Raw genomic sequence first — 20563 nt, forward strand, 5'->3', positions numbered from 1 at the left:
TGGTGAGTGATGCAGGTGACCCAGAATATGGTTATGGAGGGAGCTCTCTCTCTCTGCAGAGGGCACCATTAAAGAAGGCCTTACAGAGCAGAAGTTGCTAGAGCAAGATCCCAGAGACCTGGGCCTTGAGTTCTTCAGGTTGGCAGTGCAATGATGGTGAGGGTGGGGAAAGACAGCACAGGCAGAGGGAATAGCGATTGAATTCGAAGGTGTGATGGACAGGAGCCTTTTGTTGGAAACCAACTACATGCTATTTAAATAGTGATAATAGGGGCTGATACTTAAGTGCTCAGCACACAGCACACACAGTTTGAAATTCTTGCATCTGCAAACTCAAACCTCATAAATGACTCTTTGAAGTTGGTATTATCAGCATCCCCTTACAAATCCAAATCAGTGCCTGGAGAGATTTGGTAATTTGCTAAACATCACACAGCTGGTAGGATCAGTACCTAGACTGGAGCTGATGTTCTTTGACTCCAAAGTCTACAAGTATTATGCTCATGGCCTCTTTGCCCTTTAGACCCTTCAGTCCAGCTGTGCTGATAAGACACTTAATAGTGACTGGCATTCAGGACTAAGGGGAAATAATAACAGTACCTATCACCTGTGGAGAGGATTAAGTGAGACATAGAAAGAGTTTAGAACAGTGCCTGATACATAGCATAGCATTTTGGGGCTTCCATGGTGGCTTAGAGGATAAAGCGTCTGCCCACAATGCGGGAGACCTGGGTTCAATCCCTGGGTAGGGAAGATCCCCTGGAGAAGGCAATGGCAACCCACTCCAGTACTCTTGCCTGGAAAAATCCCATGGATGGAGGAGCCTGATAGGCTATAGTCCATGGGGTCGCAAAGAGTCAGACACGACTGAGTGACTTCACTTCTTCACTTTATGATGACTAATTTGCTAAAAGTCATGGAGCTCAGTAAACAGGAATTCGATAGTACTTAGGAATTAAACTCCTTGCTGCTGCTGCTAAGTCACTTCAGTCGTGTTCAACTCTGTGCGACCCCATAGACGGCAGCCCACCAGGCCCTGCCGTCCCTGGGATTCTCCAGGCAAGAACACTGGAGTGGGTTGCCATTTCCTCCTCCAATGCATGAAGGTGAAAAGTGAAAGTGAAGTCTCTCAGTCATGTCTAACTCTTAGCGACCCCATGGACTGCAGCCTACCAGGCTCCTCGGTCCATGGGATTTTCCAGGCAAGAGTACTGGAGTGGGTTGCCATTGCCTTCTCCATTAAACTCCTTAGGGGTAGTATATTGCAGGGATTATTATTCAAGAGACACTGTTGAGTTGGTAGCATTTGATACACACCTGAATGGCTTCATGGTAGAATGCCTATAGATAGGACTTGGGGACAAGGATGTATTTAAGTAAAAGAATGCAGAAGTGCAAGCAGACTGGAAAATTCCATCATTGAGAATTTTGAGTAAAGTGAGTAAATTTTGAGAAAAGTGAGTAAACCAATTTGATGAGAGCAGAAGATCTTTAAAGAGAAACAGGAAGAATAAAATTAAACAGGTAGTTAGAAATTGCTTATAACTAGTGATATTTATCAATTGTTTGGCACTGTTTATCTTTTACATTATTTAGTCATCATACACATTTTCCTGGGATTATAGACTCAGTGTTTTCATTTGAAGAAAATGAGGTTCAGAGAAGTAAGTTATATAATAATTTGCCTTACTATCATCCATCTTAAAAGTAGTAGAACTTGAACTTGAACCCAGGTCTATGTTACTTTCAGCACCATGCTTCTTCAACCACACCATCCTTTCATTTTTGTAGCTCTGACCTTTCTACATATCATGAATGTTGAAAAAATAATTTTCCTAGTGAAAAAAGCAGGGGGAAAAACAAAAATATATCATGTTGTTCCCAATATTTTCCCACTTAATAGCCTGTGTATACTTCTATTGAGATGGAAAGAATTGGTCTCCCTGATTCCCTAGACACACACCCTCCCGCTGGTTTCCTATCTGTGTGTACCTGTTACAATAAGTACCATAGATAACACCCCATGTCCTAGAATAAGAGCTAATATTTTTGGTATTGAAGAAATGCCAGGTACCAGGGCTAGAACCCCAGTCCCACCCTTCATAGCTGTGGTCAAGAATAAGATTCTTATGCTCCCTAAGTTTGTTTCCTTATCTATTTAATGACAATACTAATGGTTTCTATGTCAGTGGGTTACTACTACAAATAAATGGATTATTCCATATAAAGACTAAAGCTGGGCTTAAAATGCTACAATTGTTCATTAAATAGTAGCATTATCATTGTGTTGAAAGTGAATGAGTGTTAGTAGCTCAGTCTTGTCCAACTCTTTGCAACCCCATGGACTGTAGCCTGTCAGGCTCCTCTGTCCATAGAATTCTCCAGGCAAGAATACTGGAGTGGGTAGTCATTCCCTCCTCCAGGAGATCTTCCCGACCCAGGGATAGAACCTGAGTCTCCTGCAATGGAGATGAATTCTTTACTGTATGAGCCACCAGGGAATTCCTATTATTGTAATTATTATGCCTTATATCTTGTGTCTCTCCCCCAAAATAGTGTGACCAGCTTTGTTGGGGAGGACATGAGAAAGTTGTGATTTCATACATCGCTGAAGAGAGTGTAGAACTGCATAGTTATTGTATATGGTAATTTGAGAATGTCTATCAAAATTTATAAGCATCTTTTTTTGCCCAGTAATTCTACTTATAGGCATTTATCCTAGAGATAAATTCCTAATATTCTAGGCAAATATCCTAGAGATAGATTCATACAAGTGAGAAATGTAGAATTTGTACCTATTGAATTTTAGCCTGTGTATAACCTAGTCCAAATTTTTAGAATACAGATTGATGAATGCATTATGCTTTGTTTGTACCCATGTATCCACGACATTATCTGGGGGCTTCCCAGGTGGCTCAGCAGTAAAGAATCCACCTGCCAACGCAGGAGATGTGGGTTTGATCCCTGGGTTGGGAAGATGCCCTGGAGAAGGAAATGGCAACCCACTCCAGTATTCTTGCCTGGAAAATCCCAGGGACTATAGCCCTCCAGTAGCCACATGTGGCCATGGGGCCACAAAGAGTTGGACAAAACTGAGCAACTGAACACAACACAACAACAAGACCACTTGTGTCATGTCTGACACAACATGAGGCACAGAGACACTGATAAATGCCCTTTGGTTTAGTCCAGCACAATTCTTCTGGATCCCTGTGCCCCCGGCCCACCTACATGTAGCACATACACTTTAGATGATGCTTCATCCTGACCCACTTACTTTAAACACCACTGTGACCATTAACTCCAAACTCTGTCCTCCTTCCTCCTAATTGGTTTGCTTTCCAAATTGACATATACTTCTTTCATTACAGCGATGTCCTTGGCTTCTCTCCATGACGATTCCTGATTCGTGGCTCTGGCAATCTTGGGAAAACAGCATCCAATTCCTTCCATCCAGATTCTGGGGTCTACATTTCCCTAGCAGCACCCCGACCCAGCCTGGACACATTGGCCCAGCCTTTTCCTAGGACACGTGTGAGTAAAATACTTGACTCTTCCAGGAAAAGAGTTTAAAGTATCCGCTTCCCGCACTGCACCCTTCACTTTGGAGCAGGATTTTGTTTCTCTTAGATGGTGTTCCAATTCTCTCCCTTTCTGGAATTGACTGACTGTCCTATCGTGAATGCCCTCAGGTTCATTATTTGTTTAATCACTGACTTATTCAAGGAGCCGGTAGCCAGTCCCATCTGAGGACTGGAAGGCAGAAGCCTTTGTTCTCCTCCTGTGTGGTTCCATTCAGGGTTACTTGTCTCTAACTCAGACTGGAGACTAAATGAATTAGAATAAAACCAATTTAAGGGAAAAAAAGAAATGTTCACACACACAGAAATAGAGATTCCTGCTATCTTGGCTGTCTAGAAGATCTGCGGGCCTCACCAAGGAATTTAAAAAGTAATGTTTCTTATCATAAGTGACAGAAATATGCTGCTTTCTGCATCAGTAGATATGAAGATTAAAGGGTCTGACCGTATTAAACAATTTTGCACAGCACCAGGCACCCTGGGCTCTGCTCTCTGCCTTATTACCCTTCATCTTGTGGCTATTTCAGGCCCAATTTAAGAATACAATGCAGTCTGGCTTTGCAAATTGACATCCTTTAATTTAAACTGTCTTGCGGGAGAATTAAGAAATTATGGAACAATTATTCGCCTTGAGTTGAAAGCTGGATGGCATCCTGAGATCCTTATACATCAGCCATTTGAATTGATTAAGTCACATAATTGAATTACACCTTTGCCCCCCATAATATCTTGTGGCAAATATGTTGGTATTTCTGTTGGGAAAATGCTTCCATAAAAATAAAATAGGGGTCAGGGTTGAAGATTGACTTGAGTGTCCAAAAAAACCTAGGGGCAGGGTGGGCTGACGTTTTGAAATTTTGTGGGGAAGGTTGATTAGCAGAGCAAGTGTTCCATTTGGAGTTTAATTGGAAGTTCACAGATCAAAACGATGTACATGAACACAGAGAAGTATACTTTCCCCTTTTGTGATGTCCTTCAAACTTCAGCTTAAGAGCGCATCACTCATTCTCAAAGCTTTTTTAAACATCTCCCATGAACAAAGATGCTGTGTCTGATATAGCTTCCTTTGTCCCCTCTGCTTTCCCATATATCCTTCAATCAAAGCACCTCCCACAATGATGACAAGTCTCTTTTACCCCAGGCCATGTTGGTTGAGCTGGGAACTGTGTCCAGCTCACGTAGCAATGTTGTAGTACTCTATCGGTATCTGTCTACTGAGGCTTTATTTGGAAACCTCCATGGTTTAGTTTCTAAACTCAGTCTTTTTCGTATGATGGAAATCAGAAGGACATGGAATCTGATAGTAATTTTTTAAAGCATCATTCTTAAGTAGGGGTGTTTGCCAGCATTTCCTCAAGGATTTTTTTTTTTTTTTAGATTTTTATGATGTTTATTAGGCACTGTTTATTAGGCACTGATTATATACAAAACTAAGGTAGTTGCTGAGGGGGAAAATATCCAAAAATATTTCTTGTTCTTTTGAGGCGCTCAGAGTGCATTTGGGAATTGGGGAGGTCGGTGCAAGAAACAGCCTTGGTGACTGGAAGAATGAGCAGGAGGCTGTTGAATGGTCCAGGACTATGATAGGGGGCAGTGGTCAATTCCATTTTACTCACCTCTGAAGTTTCTTCTGCCCTTTGTCTGCCCTGCCCCCTCCCCCCTCCCACATCATTCATTTTGGAACCCAACGGAGAAGAAAACTCTCAGACAAACGGCCTTTGGTCAGGCAGGATGTGTGCTTTTCATTGGAAAATTCCTCCTAGGGAGAAAATTTTTAAAGCACGATTCCCTGGATGGACCCTGGCTTCCGCCTCTCCATCCTCCTCTGAATTCTGGGTCTTCATAGTCTTTGTCTATTCTGTGTAGCACACGAACCTCTCTGTCTTTAAAAGTGCTTTAGCTTTTCTTTACCTTTATCAGAAAACACTCTTGGAGCTTTAAAACCCAACTACAGCTATCCTCCTGAATATATCTGTGTGGAAGGGATTAATCAAGTCTGTCAAACATTGAGCTGTGAAACCTTTAATATTTCTAAAAGGTTTAAAGCCAGCGTATTTATCACATGCATCATTGAGAATACTCTTTTGTGAAAAAAAAAAAATTAAATGCTCACTCTGGTGATGAGCCCAGTGGGTGACAGGCTCAAGCAGGACCCTGATGGTGATACTGAAATGGAGTTTCTGGTAAAATCTTTCTCTGACATCACTCCCCTAGAGACCACCCATTGTCTAGCCCGCATCTGTGTGGATGAATATTTCATATTGTGGAATTCTAGAATCTTGGTGCGCAAAGGGAGAGAAAAGGAGAAAGGGACTGGTCTTTGTTCAGTGCCTGCTGTGTGCTGGGTGCCCTGTCTGCGCACTTTAACAGAGATGTCACTTGGTCACTTTCGCAACAGTTCCTTATAGTGAGTGCTATCAGAGCTGATTTATAGACAAGGAAACGAAGATTCAGAAAGTAAAGCAGTTTTCACAGGATCACACAGATATTCACTTGCAAATCTATGACTTGACCCTAAATTAATTAGCCTCTCTAATTCTTTACTCTGTTTATGTGGCAAAAACCTGGCAAACGTGTAACACAAAGTAGGATCTGCAAGAGGGTACACAGAGTTGTTCAGACTGTGACTGTTAAGGTTCCTGTGGGTTTGTAATGAAGAATCTTTGTTCTGCAGACAGAGAGATAGTGTGGATTACTGGGCATGATTCTGAGAATCAGAGGTGTTAGGTTTTAAGATGTTTAATCCAGCAGTGGTGTAGTTTCTTTAGGGAGAGAATCACTCAGGGCTTTTTCTTGAAATAAGTATTATCAACACTATATTTCACTATTTATTTACAAAATACTTTCACATGCACAGCCCGATTTACTCTATTCTACAGTCTTGTGATATCACATCAGCATTATTGCCATTTTACAGATGGGAGAACTGAGGCCCAAAGACATGATAAGTCTTGCCCAGGCCATTCAGCTAGAAGCAACTCAATTGATGCTCCAATTCAGTTCTCATAGTGCTGAAGTGAAAGTCATTCGGTCGTGTCTGTCTCTTTGCAACCCTATGGACTATACAATCCATATAATTCTCCAGGCCAGAATACTGGAGTGGGTAGCCTTTCCCTTCTCCAAGGGATCTTCCCAACTCAGGGATCAAACCCAGGTCTCCTGCATTGTGGGTGGATTCTTTACCAACTGAGCCACCAGGGAAGCCCAAGAATACTGGAGTGGGTAGCCTGTCCCTTCTCTAGTGGATTTTCCTGACCCAGGAGTCAAACCAGTGTCTCCTGCACTGCAGGAAGATTCTTTACCAACTGAGCTATCAGGGAAGCCATAGTGCCAAAGCACAATCCTACCACTATACTATATTGTTTTTGGTTTTTTTTTAAGCATTTGATTATTCCTAAGAATGCAAAAAATACAATTTTGAAAAGAAAAGCTTGAAAAGACCTTAGAAACCCATCAGCCTTGTTTTCCAGACTTGACAATAGATGCACAGACCCCCAAAATAGTATAAAAGAGGCCCAAACAATGTGTTATGATAACACTGAGGAAAGTTGAATGTGTTCGTACGGCTATGACTAGTACACAGCCAGGGAGGGCTGCCTTGAGGTGGTAACCCTTGATAATGCCCTGAAAGAAGGAGAAGGATTTTAATAGAGGTTGAAATTCAACAAGTGATGCTAAAGCAGAAAAAAGGAATGATTGTGTGGCAAAATGGCAATATGGTGGTCCCATGGGCAGGGGCCTTTCAAAGAAGTTTGAGTTTCTTTTTTCAGTATAATTAATTGTATAACTGTGTTGCCAGACTGCCCCAGTAGCCCCACACACATGTAGCATCTCTGCCAGCCAGGTAGTGTCTTCCTCATGCCTCCATTTCATACCCCCAGCTTCACATCACAGCCAGGACCAAGAGAAAGGCCCTGAGGTTGGGATGATTCACAAGTCCAAACTCACTTTGTCGCTTCTCTGTGTTTACCTGTCTGTGTTGTGGTGGGAAGGAAAAAGGATACAAGACTTAGGAAGGAGAGATTTCTGCTCCCAGGTTACTGTGAAGACCACAGCCCATCTCTGGAACTCCTTTGGGTGGGCGAGATGTTTCCCCAATTTACATTCAGCAAACTGTAATTAGCATCAGCAGGAGAGGAGAAACGACTGTGTTGGGAAATACCACTTCCTCTGCCAAAAGCCTTTGTTCAGAAGGGCGGTCCTCAGCATCGGGCTTTCTTGTGGGCAGGCAGTGTACAAGTGCCCTGAGTAGCTGAATGGGCTTCTTCTGGGGGTGAAGCACTTTCATAGGGGTCAGAGGCCAGATGATGAGTCACTTCACTTGGCAGAGTACACCTTGTTTACATGTCAGCCACTTGGAATCATAAAGCTCTTGTATGGTTTCATTCATTCCATAAACACACATAAAACCACATGCAGGTAAGTTTTACAATATGCTGAACACTAGGTTGGATGCTAGGGGCTACAGATCACCCATGCCTTCATATAAAGCATGCTGGTCAGAGGCGGACTCGTGGCTATATACATAGAACCAGCTGAGGCTTTTTGATTTGGAGATCACTGAGTAAATCAGACACTCCCTGTGGATTAGTTAGGATAAGTAATGCTAGCTGTGTTAACCACAATACTTCCCAGCCTAGGTAAGCAGAGTTTTGTGTTGCTATCCCTTAAACTCGGTTCCTACTCAAGCACATGCTGCTGCTGCTAAGTCTCTTCAGTAGTGTCCAACTCTGTGCGACCCCATAGATGGCAGCCCACCAGGCTCCCCCGTCCCTGGGATTCTCCAAGCAAGAATGCTGGAGTGGGTTGCCATCTCCTTCTCCAATGCATGAAAGTAAAAAGTGAAAGTGAAGTCGCTCAGTCATGTCCGACTCTTAGCGACCCCATGGACTGCAGCCCTCCAGGCTCCTCCAGACATGGGATTTTCCAGGCAAGAATACTGGAGTGGGGTGCCATTGCCTTCTCCGCAAGCAAGTGCAGGGTTACCTAAAAGATTATCCTTTATTACCACTTTGAGGGAAGCTTCCAGGAAAAATGATCTTCCATTGTAGAATGGAACTGTACTGGTGAGAATGTAATTAATATCAATTGCCCAGAAGGGACTAAAATGACTCCTAGCTTTTGACTTGAGTTCCTCCTCTAATATTCTATCCTAAAAACAGAAATTACAAAGGTACATGAGCAAACAACTTTCTTTCCAATTACTTGTAGTTTTGATAGAGAGCAAACAACCAAAATTTCCAAAAAGGAGGAAAATGGTTCACCGAAGTTTTCACATATAAATAATGTAGTCATTAAATATATTCTAAAGAATTTTTTATTGTTCTTAATGGCATGTGGACATGAAGATAAGCTTCAGGACTTTATGTACAGCATTATTCCAAATTGTTGCAAGCATATCTCTAGATGTGTAGATGTTGACCCCAAAAAAGGCTGAAGACAAGGCATTAAGATATTGGGAGTGAATTTCCCTGTGTCATGGGATAAGGAAGACTTTTATTTCACTATTTATATTTTTTCTTCTAAATCTGATATTATGATTGTGTATCACTTTTATGAACTTTGAAAAGTAAATCATTAAAAAATTAAACTGAAAAGAGGAATGGCTTTGGATCAGGACTGACTCATGTACGGGAGAATTATCTCAAGTGTCTCAGGAGGGAAGAGGCTGAGAGCATGTGCAAGGCAAGTCCTAGCACTGTGTCAAATCCAGAGAGCCAGAAGACATCATGAAGATCAGGATTTCTACAAACTAGGGGGACCACAACTGGGCTAGAGAGCATAAACCTCAACTCTAACTTATATTCAAAATGGGAAAACTGCACTGATTTAAAAATTTAGAATTAGGGCAGTGAGTTCAAGTCCTGGCTCTCTTGCTTACTAGCTATGTGGCTTTTGGCATGCATCTTAACCACTCTGAACCTCATTTTTAGAATGGAAATAATACTATATTTTTTTAACAGTATTGCTGAACAGTTACTGTGACCATATTTTGAAATATTATCTACAACAAATATTATATATATATACATACACACACACATATGCCAGGTAGGGCTTAGGGTTAAAATAAGAGGTGCTTTAACAGTTGGACCTATAAACACACTCGTTTGAATAACTAGAAAACAAGATAAGGATGAAATACGGTACAGTGTCACTGACAGTATTGATCAACACCTTTTATTAGCTGTGATGTTTTCTACATCTGGAGAAACAGAAGAGACAGGGTCCAGCCTGGTTCACAGAAACTTGGGGTAGATTATCTGAAATACCATGGAAGCTAAAGCCTGGCACCTCCCACCAAGTTCAAAGACACACTTTGAGATAAAGCCCCTTCCTCATTGAAGCTTTTCATAATCCTGTCCAGCCCTTGTTCCCTACCACCATCCCTACTTCCACAGAACCATTATCAGGACAATCTGGAGCCCAAGTCTGGTGGAGTCTCTACTGCTATGACCCTTATCTGAAATTTGGGGATATTCATGCTGGGAAGTCTCCCCTGTTTTTTCTCTGCATGTACAGCTTGGCATTCAGAAAATCATGGCCCACTACATTGCCATCCTGCATCTCAGCTAGAGGAGAGGTGAGGTGTCCTGAATGAAACAATATAAGACATTATCAGTGCTCGCCAGATGATTCTGGTAAGGGGGCACTCAGGCTATGATACTGCGCCATCCTACAGAACCAAAGGAGATGAGAGTCAACATGGGAAGCTCTGACTTCACCTTCATCTTAGTTCAAGCTGGTGCTACAAAAGCACTGTAGATCAGGTGGCTCAAACAACAAATATTTCTTCCTCACAGTTCTGCAGGCTGGGAAGTCTGCCGAAGATCAATGTGCCAGCAGATCCAGTGTCTGAGGGCCCATTTCTTGGTTGGCAAATGGCAGCTCTTTCCTTGCATCCTCCCCTGGCGGAGAGAGGAAGCCAGCTGTCCTGTCTCTCCTTTTAAGGGCTCTCATCCCATTCATGAGGACTCCTTCCTCATGACCTAATTACCTCCCAAAGGCCTCCCCTCCTAAATCCCAATCACTTAGGATTTCAACATTATCAATTCTGGGTTGACACAAGCATGCAGTCCATATCAGCATCTCTGTTGCTTAACCTAGAGGTCCTGAATCATTTTCCCAATTCTGTCTGAAAAGTGCAAGTGTTAGCTGTTCAGTTGTATCCAACTCTTTGCAACCTCATGGACTGTAGCCCACCAGGTTCCTCTGTCCATGGACTTCTTCAGGCAAGAACACTGGAGTCTAAGTGGATCATTGCATCCAGCTTCTCAAGTGATGGAGACACCTATGTGCCAGATACTGTTCCCAAGCATTTGTCACATGTGGTACCTCTGGCTCTGTCATTGCATTGTGCTTCCTCCAGGAGGAAGAGTTTTGTTTTAATCCTCTACTGACTGCTTTTCCTCCCTTCTCGGCACATCTTCATTTATATGGTTACTATACTGAGCAAAGATGGGATGGGAATTTCTGAGATGTATTATTTTCCTTGAATAGTTGAAGAGGACCTGTTTGCTGATTACCTTAGAATGTCTTTGAAAGTCAGCCTAAAGGTCTTTCCTCTGTCCATGGAATTGTCCAGGCTGGAATACTGGAGTGGGTAGCCATTCCCTTCTCCAAGGGATCTTCCTGACCTGGGGATTGAACCTGGATCTCCTGCATTGCAGGCAGATTCTTTACCAAATGAGTCACTAGGGAAGACCCTAAAGGTCTTCAGCTTAATTTAAATGGTGCTCAGTGACTTCTAAGATAAAAAAGCATGAAAGGAAATTGTGCTGTTGGCAGCTTAGTGATTCCCCCAAATTCTAGACTTGTCTCTGATTTATCCTACCAAGAAGCCTGTTGCTGATTATGCTGGGTGCCCCATAAATTAATGAGGGCTGGACTTCAAGGTGACAACAATCACTGAGTCTTTGGAGCAGAAAATGCAACACTAATACATATGTTTCAGAAATGTCCTTTTGTCTATATGTTTGGAGAAGAAAGTGCTGATGAGGATCAATTTCATATTGACTTTAAATTTTTCAATTGACCCAGAGCCCTTTTTATTAAGTAATGTGCACAAAAACATTTCATCCCAGGCCAACTTGATGGCTTGGAGAATTCCCTTCAGAATATGGCAACCTGGAGAGAATTAGAAAAGCAATTCAGTCATTTACTCTTTTATTCATCCTTTAATAAGTATTTATTGAGCACTTGCTACATGCTCGATTCTAGAAACTTCACTAGACTGTGAGCAAGACCCAATGTGCCTTCAAGGAATCTAAAATCTAATGAGCTCAACAGACACATCAATAAACACACCTGGCAGAGTGTTTGTGTTTTGTTAGATATAAGTGCAGAGTATGTAGAAGTAATGAGGAAGGAATCAGAAGCATCCTGTGTACTTGGTACGTACTTAACTCTTTTTGATTGAATGAATGAATGAGTGAGTGAAGGAATGAGTGAATAAATGAGTGAGTGAGTGAGTTAGTAAATGAAACAGCCCTCTTGAGCAAACTCTGGGAGACAGTGGAGGACAGAGGAACCTGGCATGCTACAGTTCATGGGATTGCAAAGAGTCAGACATGACTTAGTGACTGAACAAGAAATGGAAAAGGGTGTAAAGGGCCTTTGTGAAAGTGAAAGTGAAGTCGCTTAGTCGTGTCTGACTCTTTGCGACCCCATGGACTGTTGCCTACCAGGCCCCTCCGTCCATGGGATTTTCCAGGCAAGAGTATTGGAGTGGGGTGCCATTATCCTTCTCTAGGGGATCTTCCCAACATAGGGATCGAACTCGGGTCTCTCACATTGCAGGCAGATGCTTTACCATCTAAGCCACCAGGGAAGCCCAAAGGACCTTTAGCGCTGAGGAAATAGTATGAGTCAAGACAGGGAGGTGTGATGTTTTAAACATAGTTCAGGTGTGAGGGAAAGCCGAGGTGGGCTCCAGGGCGTCAAGAACAAGACATAAGGACCTTGGGTCCTGAGCTGCCACCTGTGCAGATAGATATCCTTATAGAAGGCAGAGTGGACCCAAGGGGCCTTGCCCCACTTTACAGGACAGGTCTCAGCACACAGTGAAGCCCTCATCCTGCTACATCATCTTCTGTGTTTAGAGAGGTGATCACACATCAAAGCGGTAGTTGCCCATGAGCTCCTTTGGACACTTTCCTGAAGAAGCATAGCCCAGTAGTTCCAAAGTGCCTGTTCTGAGACTCAGTTTCAAATTCCAGTCCTGCCATCTTGCACTGAGAATATATTCCTGCTTGCTGCAAAGCCAGCTTATATTTTCTGCCCTGACTGAATGTTGGGCAAAACAGTGTGAAATCTCCCTCTGTTCATTGCCTTTCTTAATTTTCTCAGCTAGTCTTTCCCACATTCTTAGTTACTTTCTTTCTGTTCATTGCTGTTGCCACTTTGTTTTCTTTTGTTTCGATCTTGTTTGGATCGTCAAGTCATTCTGGGGAATCTAGAGCATCACTCTTGTGAGCGTGTACCTCTGGGACATGGTCCCTGGGTTTTGACTCACAGGTTAGAAATTCTGTTGCATTCCCCCGAACTTGACTCAATGGCTGCAGTGGCTGGGCTGATTTACGGCCGTTTCTTCCCATGTTTGATCTTAGCAAACAGACAGCTGTGATAGAGCGGCTTCATTCTACTCACCTGCTGGCATCTTCATGTTTGGTCTAATAGCTTGTTAACTGTTCTGAGGACAGGCACTGCCCTTCCTGGCTACCATGGAGAGTGGTCTCTATGGTAACCACATCACATCAGGGACCACGCTCATTCTTCAAGGCTTTCCTTCTCCATTTTTCTCTGGTGGCTTCTGGGTAACCTGTAATGGTTGGAGCCCTGCCTCACCCTGCCAGGAAGCCACTGCTGATTTAAAGCCTCTCAAAGGAACTTAACAAGACACACTGCTTTCCATTGGCCTTGTTGCTTATTCTGTGTCGCACTTGGTCCAGGCCTGCAGGGAGCTGTCATCTCTCCTTTATCATCTCTCTCTTTGGCATTCCCCAGGTATTGTTCACACACTCTCTCAGAAAGCTTTGACATGGTTTCTCCCAGATCTCTCTGCTCATTAGTATCTTGCAACAATTCTTTCTGAAGCCTGGCATTCAATATGTTCTTTTTTCTCTCATTTCTTTTTATTTATAGTCTTTTAGTCATCCTTTCAGAAATGACTCCCAAGCTGTCTGGTCTTCATCTGTACCAAAGAGATTTATGTCAAAGAGACTTCATGTAGACTGTTCAGTTATAATATCTGAAGAAAGAACTGATTTGTGTGTAATAGGACTCTGGAGTGTTTGTTCTGCTGATTGCATTCAGGTCTCACCAGTGATACAATTAGTAATTGTTAATATTTATTTAGAGCTTATTATATTGCCCAGCATTGTGGTAGTGAGTACCTATATCTTCACAATAATCCTATAACTTAAGTACTCTTATTGTCCCCATTTTATAGATGAGGAAACTGAGACCCAGAAAGTTAAGGAACATGCCCTAGGGCTCCCAGCTCTTAAATGGCAGAACTAGCACTTGAACTCTGGCCCTAGAATCCATGTTCTTCACTACCACACTGTACGCTGCGTGGGCAGTGACCATTGATCTCTGTACATGTGTTTCTCAAATACTCCATTTCTGCAGAGCTAAGTTGTACTCATCAACCATGCCAAGATTGTGTCACCTGCTTTGTGAAACCACCCACTTTCCTCCTTAGTCATGACATATGTTTATTTAATCATTTCCGTTCAGTCGCTCAGTCATGTCCAACTCTTTGCAACCCCATGGACTGCAGCATGCCAGGCCTCCCTGTCCATCACCAACTCCCAGAGCTTGCTCAAATTCCTGTCCATCCAGTTGGTGATGCCGTCCAACCATCTCATCCTCTGTCATCCCCTTCTCCTCCCACCTTCAATCTTTTCCAGCATCAGGGTCTTTTCAAATGAGTCAGTTCTTCACATCAGGTGGCCAAAGTATTGGAGTTTCAGCTTCAGCATCAGTCCTTCCAATGAATATTCAGGACTGATTTCCTTTAGGATTGACTGGCTGGATCTCCTTGCCGTCCAAGGGCCTCTCAAGAGTCTTCTCCAACTGTTCCAAAACACTGTTCCAAAGCATCAATTCTTTGGCGCTCAGATTTCTTTATAGTCCAACTCTCACACCCATACATGACTATTGGAAAAACCATCTCTTGAAGAATTTTCCATAGTTTGTTGTGAATTTAATCATTTCATAAATATCAAATATAGTGATTATAGTTCATTCATTCATCCATTCAACAAGAGTTTGTCAAATGCCTACCACATTACTGTGCTAAATGCTATGGCTACAGTGGTGAACAAAGAGCAAGCAGACCATGCTCTCATCCTACTTATTTTTGGAAAAAGGAAAATAAGGCAGAAGACAGGCAGACAGATAAAAAGAAATAGGTACAGTCAGCAATAGCTGTATGCATATACATATCTATAACTATATCCATGTATCTATATTTCTATGCCTCTTTATTGATGAATCAATTTATATTAGAGGTTTTTTCTTATCAATTTCTCCTGCCTCTTTATGTGATAAAACTCACCACCTTAGCCTCACATCTAAGAGCCTCCATAATCTGGCCTTAGATACCTTTCTAGGCTTATATCTTACCAGCTCTTGCTTCCTGGTTTTTCAAATACCCACTCCAGCCCCATCTCCCAGAAAATATTTCCTCATTGGAAACCATCCAAACATAATCACTGAGCTTTAGCTCAGTCTTTTTCCCTCTGCCTCAAGTTCCCTTTTTACATTTCCTATCTCACATTTCTCCTTGAAAGTGAAAAGTGTTAGTTATGTCTGGCTCTTTGAGATCCCATGGACTGTGCTGGGCTCCTCTGTTCATGGAATTCTCCAGGTAAGAACATTGGAGTGGGTAGCCATTCCTTTCTCGATGGGATTTTCCTGAGCCAGGGATTGAACCTGGGTCTCCTGCATTGCAGGCAGATTCTTTACCATCTGAGCCACCAGGGAATTTCTTTCTAAACACCAAGTTCCAACACCCCTCCTCTGAGGAACTGCCACAATCATCTCCTCACCCACACTCCCACTAGCAAGGAATCGGTCTGCACTTCCTCTGTGCTCCAGCAACACTGGACACACCCCTCTGTGACAGCCTATGACTCCATGCCCAGCTGTCCATGTGTGTGTTTATTCTCCTGACTAGGACTGCTGGCCCCTTGACTATAAGAAACAGGCCTTATTTATGACTGCATTTGAAGAACCTTGCCCAGTGCCTAGTAGATACTAGACTTCTATTATTATTAAACTATTATTAATAACAATAACTTTGAAAGCATTTAATTGCCATCTGTATCTGACATTCTGTTAAGCATTTCACTCGTTTTATTACATTTTTCCATCATAAGACTCTTATAATGTAGATGATGATAAAAAAAACTCCAGTTTACAGATGAGAGATTAAGACTCACAGGACTCAGAGAGTGTGTGGTACCTGCCTCAGGTCATGCACTCCAAAGCATCAAAGCCTGGCGAGATCCCACGGACTTTCTGTAAGGGATATGAGGGTGGAGTCTGCTTGCACCCTGCTCACCATTCTTACCCCAGCACCGAGCACAGTCACCTTGAAGGCACTTGGTCAAATCCTATAGGCTGGATGAATGGCTGTTCTGTATCCACTGCCCTTTGATGTTGGTGGAATGAACAGGGAATGTACATCTTGAGTCTGGAGTAACAAAGAAATATAGGAAAGCTTTTACTCCTGTAGGCAGTCTTAAACACACACACATAAGTGGAAAAGAAAACCAGAAAAGGATTCTATAAAATTATGATATTCTGATAAGATGACCACTGGCTGCAAGCCGTATGTTTTTCTTTTTTATAGCAGTTGCCTCTGAGTTTAGATGAAGTTGATGGCAGATCCAGAACAGTCTTTTAGATATTTGTGGGTCAGAAGGGTCAGACTTTGGAGTCAATACAGCCTGTTTGAATCCTATCCTTGCCATGACCTCTGTGTGACTTTGGGCCAGACAGTTAACCCCTCTGAAGTTCAACATAGTGATTAATGTGTGAGTTCTAGAATCAGATAGCCTGACTCTAAGCTTACTAATTGTGGGATCTTGGGAAAGATACTTCCCTGTGCTCCAGTTTTCCTATCTGTAAGATGGGTACAATAATAGCATTTTTCTCATAAATTTGATATGAGAATTAAACAAATCAGTTTATCCGAAGCATTTAAAATAGTACCTGACACCCAGAAAACTATATTTAGCTCTTAGATAATTGTATCTATTTCAGGGGTATGCAATGAGAATTAAATGGTTAATAAACTCATGAAGCATTATTACTCATAAAGCCTGGGCTCAGAACTAGCACCATATCACTTCCACCCTATACTTTTGGTTAAAGTTGTAGGATAAGACCAGATTGAGGGTTGTGGAGGGGATGAAGTAGGGATCTAAATGCAGGAGGAGTGGCTCATCAGGGGCACAGAGGAGTATCCCTTCACGGTGTAAATAGAAGAGGTGATACGGCTTTAGATCCGGGTTGGTGTCAGTGAGTATTAAAGCAGCAAAATAGATATCAGTAATTTCACCCTTTGACACTCATCTGTTATGCTCTCAGAAGAGCCCTCAGGCCCTTCCCTCAAAACCTGTTTCTCATTTTCTACAACATTCTCACCAAGTGTTAGTATATGCTTCATACAAGAAATCAGAAGGGTGTTTGAGAGATGGAATTGTTTCTAGAAACAAGTGCCCTGGTAACAAATAAAGGGAAAATGACAAAAGACAAAACATGAAAAACTATAATAAAATGAAAAAAAAAATCCTACAATGAAGGGCAAATGAGGGCATTTAAAGCACAGACTGGCACACAGACAAGCGTGTGTATTTTGCACATGTCTTCAGACGCTAGGTTGCTACTACAGACCCTAACCTTTCCAATCCCTCCATCATTGATGAGGAAGGGGTCGATTGCTGATGCTCCTCCAGGGAGTCAGGGGGCATCTCATTCACAATGGAATCCCCATGACTGGCCCTAAATGGGTGGTTTGTAAGTATTTGTTAATGGTATTGTCAGCCATTTATGTGAATGGTATGCTATTTGCTGGTGCTATGTTAAATGTTTTCCAAATGCCATTGTGATTCCACTTTAACTCTGCAAATCCTTTTCACCGATGTCAACCTTTTTTTTAAATCTTCATTAGGATCTTTTTTTTTTTTTTTTGACATGGACCATTTTTAGTGTGTTTATTGAATTTGTTACAATATTAAATCAGCTGAAAGTGTTTATTTTTTTGACTGCGAGGCATGTGGGATCTTAGCTCCCTGACCATGGGTCAAACCCGTAGCCTCTGCATTGGAAGGTGAAGTCTTAACCACTGGACCACCAGGGAAGGCCCTAGGGTTACTTTTTTATAGTTGAGAAGATTGAGACTTGGGGAGATGGGTGTTTGCTGACTTGGCAAAGATGGAAATATAAACTATTATGGTTCTGTCTCCTAATCCATGTTGTTTCCTTTCACAGATTATAAGGAGCTCCATCCAAATCATTTGTTCATGACCACATTTACTGAATCCATCCTAAGTGCCTAAGAGTCCTGGACCCAGAGATTTTGATCCGACCCTGTGCTGTGCATTTTTGATATGAATAATATAAATTCATCTTAATAGTTGCCACATGAAGTAGGAACTTTGCTAGTGTTGCTAGTGAGAAAACTGCACTCAGAGAGGTTAAGTGAATTTCCCAAGGTCCTGTGGTTGGAAGGGGCTGAAGCTGAGATCCCATGGTCTTTCCATCATATCATGATGCTTCCTCCATCTCCCTTCTGCAAGATGGCCTTTCACCTGTACCCCAGTCATCTTCCCATTATGCTGAACCCAGAGCCCTTTCCATACCCGAATGCAGAGCCAAATTGAGGCTGAAGCATTCACAGGCAGGATTGGAGTTTTCTATGACAAATCCCTAGACATATACATTTGTTGCTTGTTGTTCATTCGCTAAGTTGTGTCCAACTCTTTGCAACCCCACGGACAGCAACACCCCAGGCTCTTCTGTCTTTTGCTATCTCCCAGAGTTTGCTCAAATGAGTGTCCATTGAGTGGGTGATGCTATCTATCTCATCCTCTGTCACCCCCTTCTCCTCTGGCCCTCAATCTTTCCCAGCATTAGGGTCTTTTCCAGTGAATTGGCTCTTCGAATCAGGTGGCCAAAGTATTGGAGCTTCAGCATCAGTCCTTCCAATGAATGTTCAGGTTTGATTTCCTTTAGGATTGACTGGTTTGATCTCCTTGCAGTCCAAGGGACTCTCAAGAGTCCTCTTCAGCACTGCAATTAAAAAGCATCAATTCTTCAGCCCTCAAGTCTTCTTCATGCTACCATCCTCTCCTGCCCCTCTTTTTCTTTTGCCTTCAATCTTTCCCAGTATGAGGGTCTCTTCCAATGAGTCAGCTCTTTGCATCAGATGGCCAAAGCACTGGAGCTTCAGCTTCAGCTTTAGCATTGGTTCTTTCAATGAACATTCAGGGTTGATTTCCCTTAGGATTGACTAGAGGAGGGAATGACTTACCACTCCAGTATTCTTGCCATGAGAACCCCATGGACAGTATGAAAAGACATATACATAGGTAGGGGCTAATATTTACTGAGCGCCTCCTGTATGCATCTGGCATTGGGCATGCCATTTACATACAGTGTTGTACTTCAACTTTATGTTAGACTTACAAGGCTAATACTAATTCCCCATTTTACAGAGGAGGAAACAGGCTGAGAAAGGAGAAGTACCTTTACCAAAGTCATTCCCCAACTCCACAGCACTATTTACTCTCCAAGGTGCCTCAGAGAGTGTTTAAATTATACAGAACATTGTCTAGGAAAACTTTATGAAAAAGATAAAGCCTGAGCTGCACCTTGGAAAACATCACGTAGCTAAGATAAGTCTGCTGAGGGCCAATGAGCCTGTTATTACAGTTATGATTAGGTTTCCATGTGCTTCTCAAATAAGATGTGTAAATATAATCAAAAAGATTTCTCTGCAGCAGAGAGCTCCAGCAGATTCCACCCAGCATCCTAGTTCTGAAGAAAGATAATAAATTAGCTCTAATTAGTTTTCCCTCACATTGAAGCCAGTTTCTCCTGTTGCCACTTTGCAAATAGGAGAGAGGGGAGCTCTACCAGGATTCTCCTAAGGAAGGTGGTCTGCAAGGGGCTGGTGGTCACAGGTCTGGCATGTGACTTTTGGTTCTATATCACCTTGTGATGTTGTGCACAAACTATTTGTCCTTCCAGCCTTTGATTTTTCCCTCTTGTAGAAGGAGGAGCTCAGACTAAAATCTTTCTTTTCTCACATAGGAAGAGCCCATGAATCTTTCATCCTGGAGGATTTCCTAGCTTGAAGCATTCACTTCATTTGTGCATGTAGAGTTCCCGAATATCCATTGTTTATCAGGAATTGACCTAGATACTGGGTAAGGAATCCACCTGCAATGCAAGAGATACAGGCATATGCGAATTCTATCCCCAGGTTGGGAAGATCCCATGGAGAACAGCATGGCACTCACTCCAGTATTCTTGCCTGGAGAATCCCCATGGACAGAGGAATCTGGCAGGCTACAGTCCATGGGGTCTCAAAGAGTTGAACACAACTGAAGTGACAGCACACACATATGACCTAGTTACTGGGGGTATAAAGATGAGTAAAAACGGGCCCCTGTCTTTAAGGAATTTTCATTCTAGTAGGGAGAATAATAATATCCATTACTTATCCTACATGCCAGGGTCTTGGCCATGCCCAGCAAATATGTTATCTCATTTAATCCCTGCAAGAGACCTTTGAGATGGTACTTTTATCCATCTTTTAGATGGATAAATAGTCTCAGAGATATTGTCACTTTTCCACAGTTTCATTGCCAGTATGAATGGAATTCTAATTTCAGTTCAGAGCCTGATCTCTTAACCACTAGATTAGATTATCTCTTCCAGAAAGTGTTAGAAGCCATTGAAGT

General features: G+C 42.4%; 1 protein-coding gene across 1 annotated transcript in view; it reads left to right on the forward strand.

Annotated features, from left to right (window-relative positions):
• DAB1 (DAB adaptor protein 1) overlaps nt 1-20563 on the forward strand; it is a 1468439-nt gene that overhangs the window by 520215 nt on the left and 927661 nt on the right. The window contains exon 4 of the mRNA XM_070786460.1: nt 3372-3534. The gene's annotated coding sequence lies outside the window, so the exon portion shown is untranslated. The remainder of the gene's footprint in view (nt 1-3371; nt 3535-20563) is intronic.

Source organism: Bos indicus, chromosome 3 (genome assembly GCF_029378745.1).
Source record: "Bos indicus isolate NIAB-ARS_2022 breed Sahiwal x Tharparkar chromosome 3, NIAB-ARS_B.indTharparkar_mat_pri_1.0, whole genome shotgun sequence".
NCBI lineage: Eukaryota > Metazoa > Chordata > Mammalia > Artiodactyla > Bovidae > Bos > Bos indicus.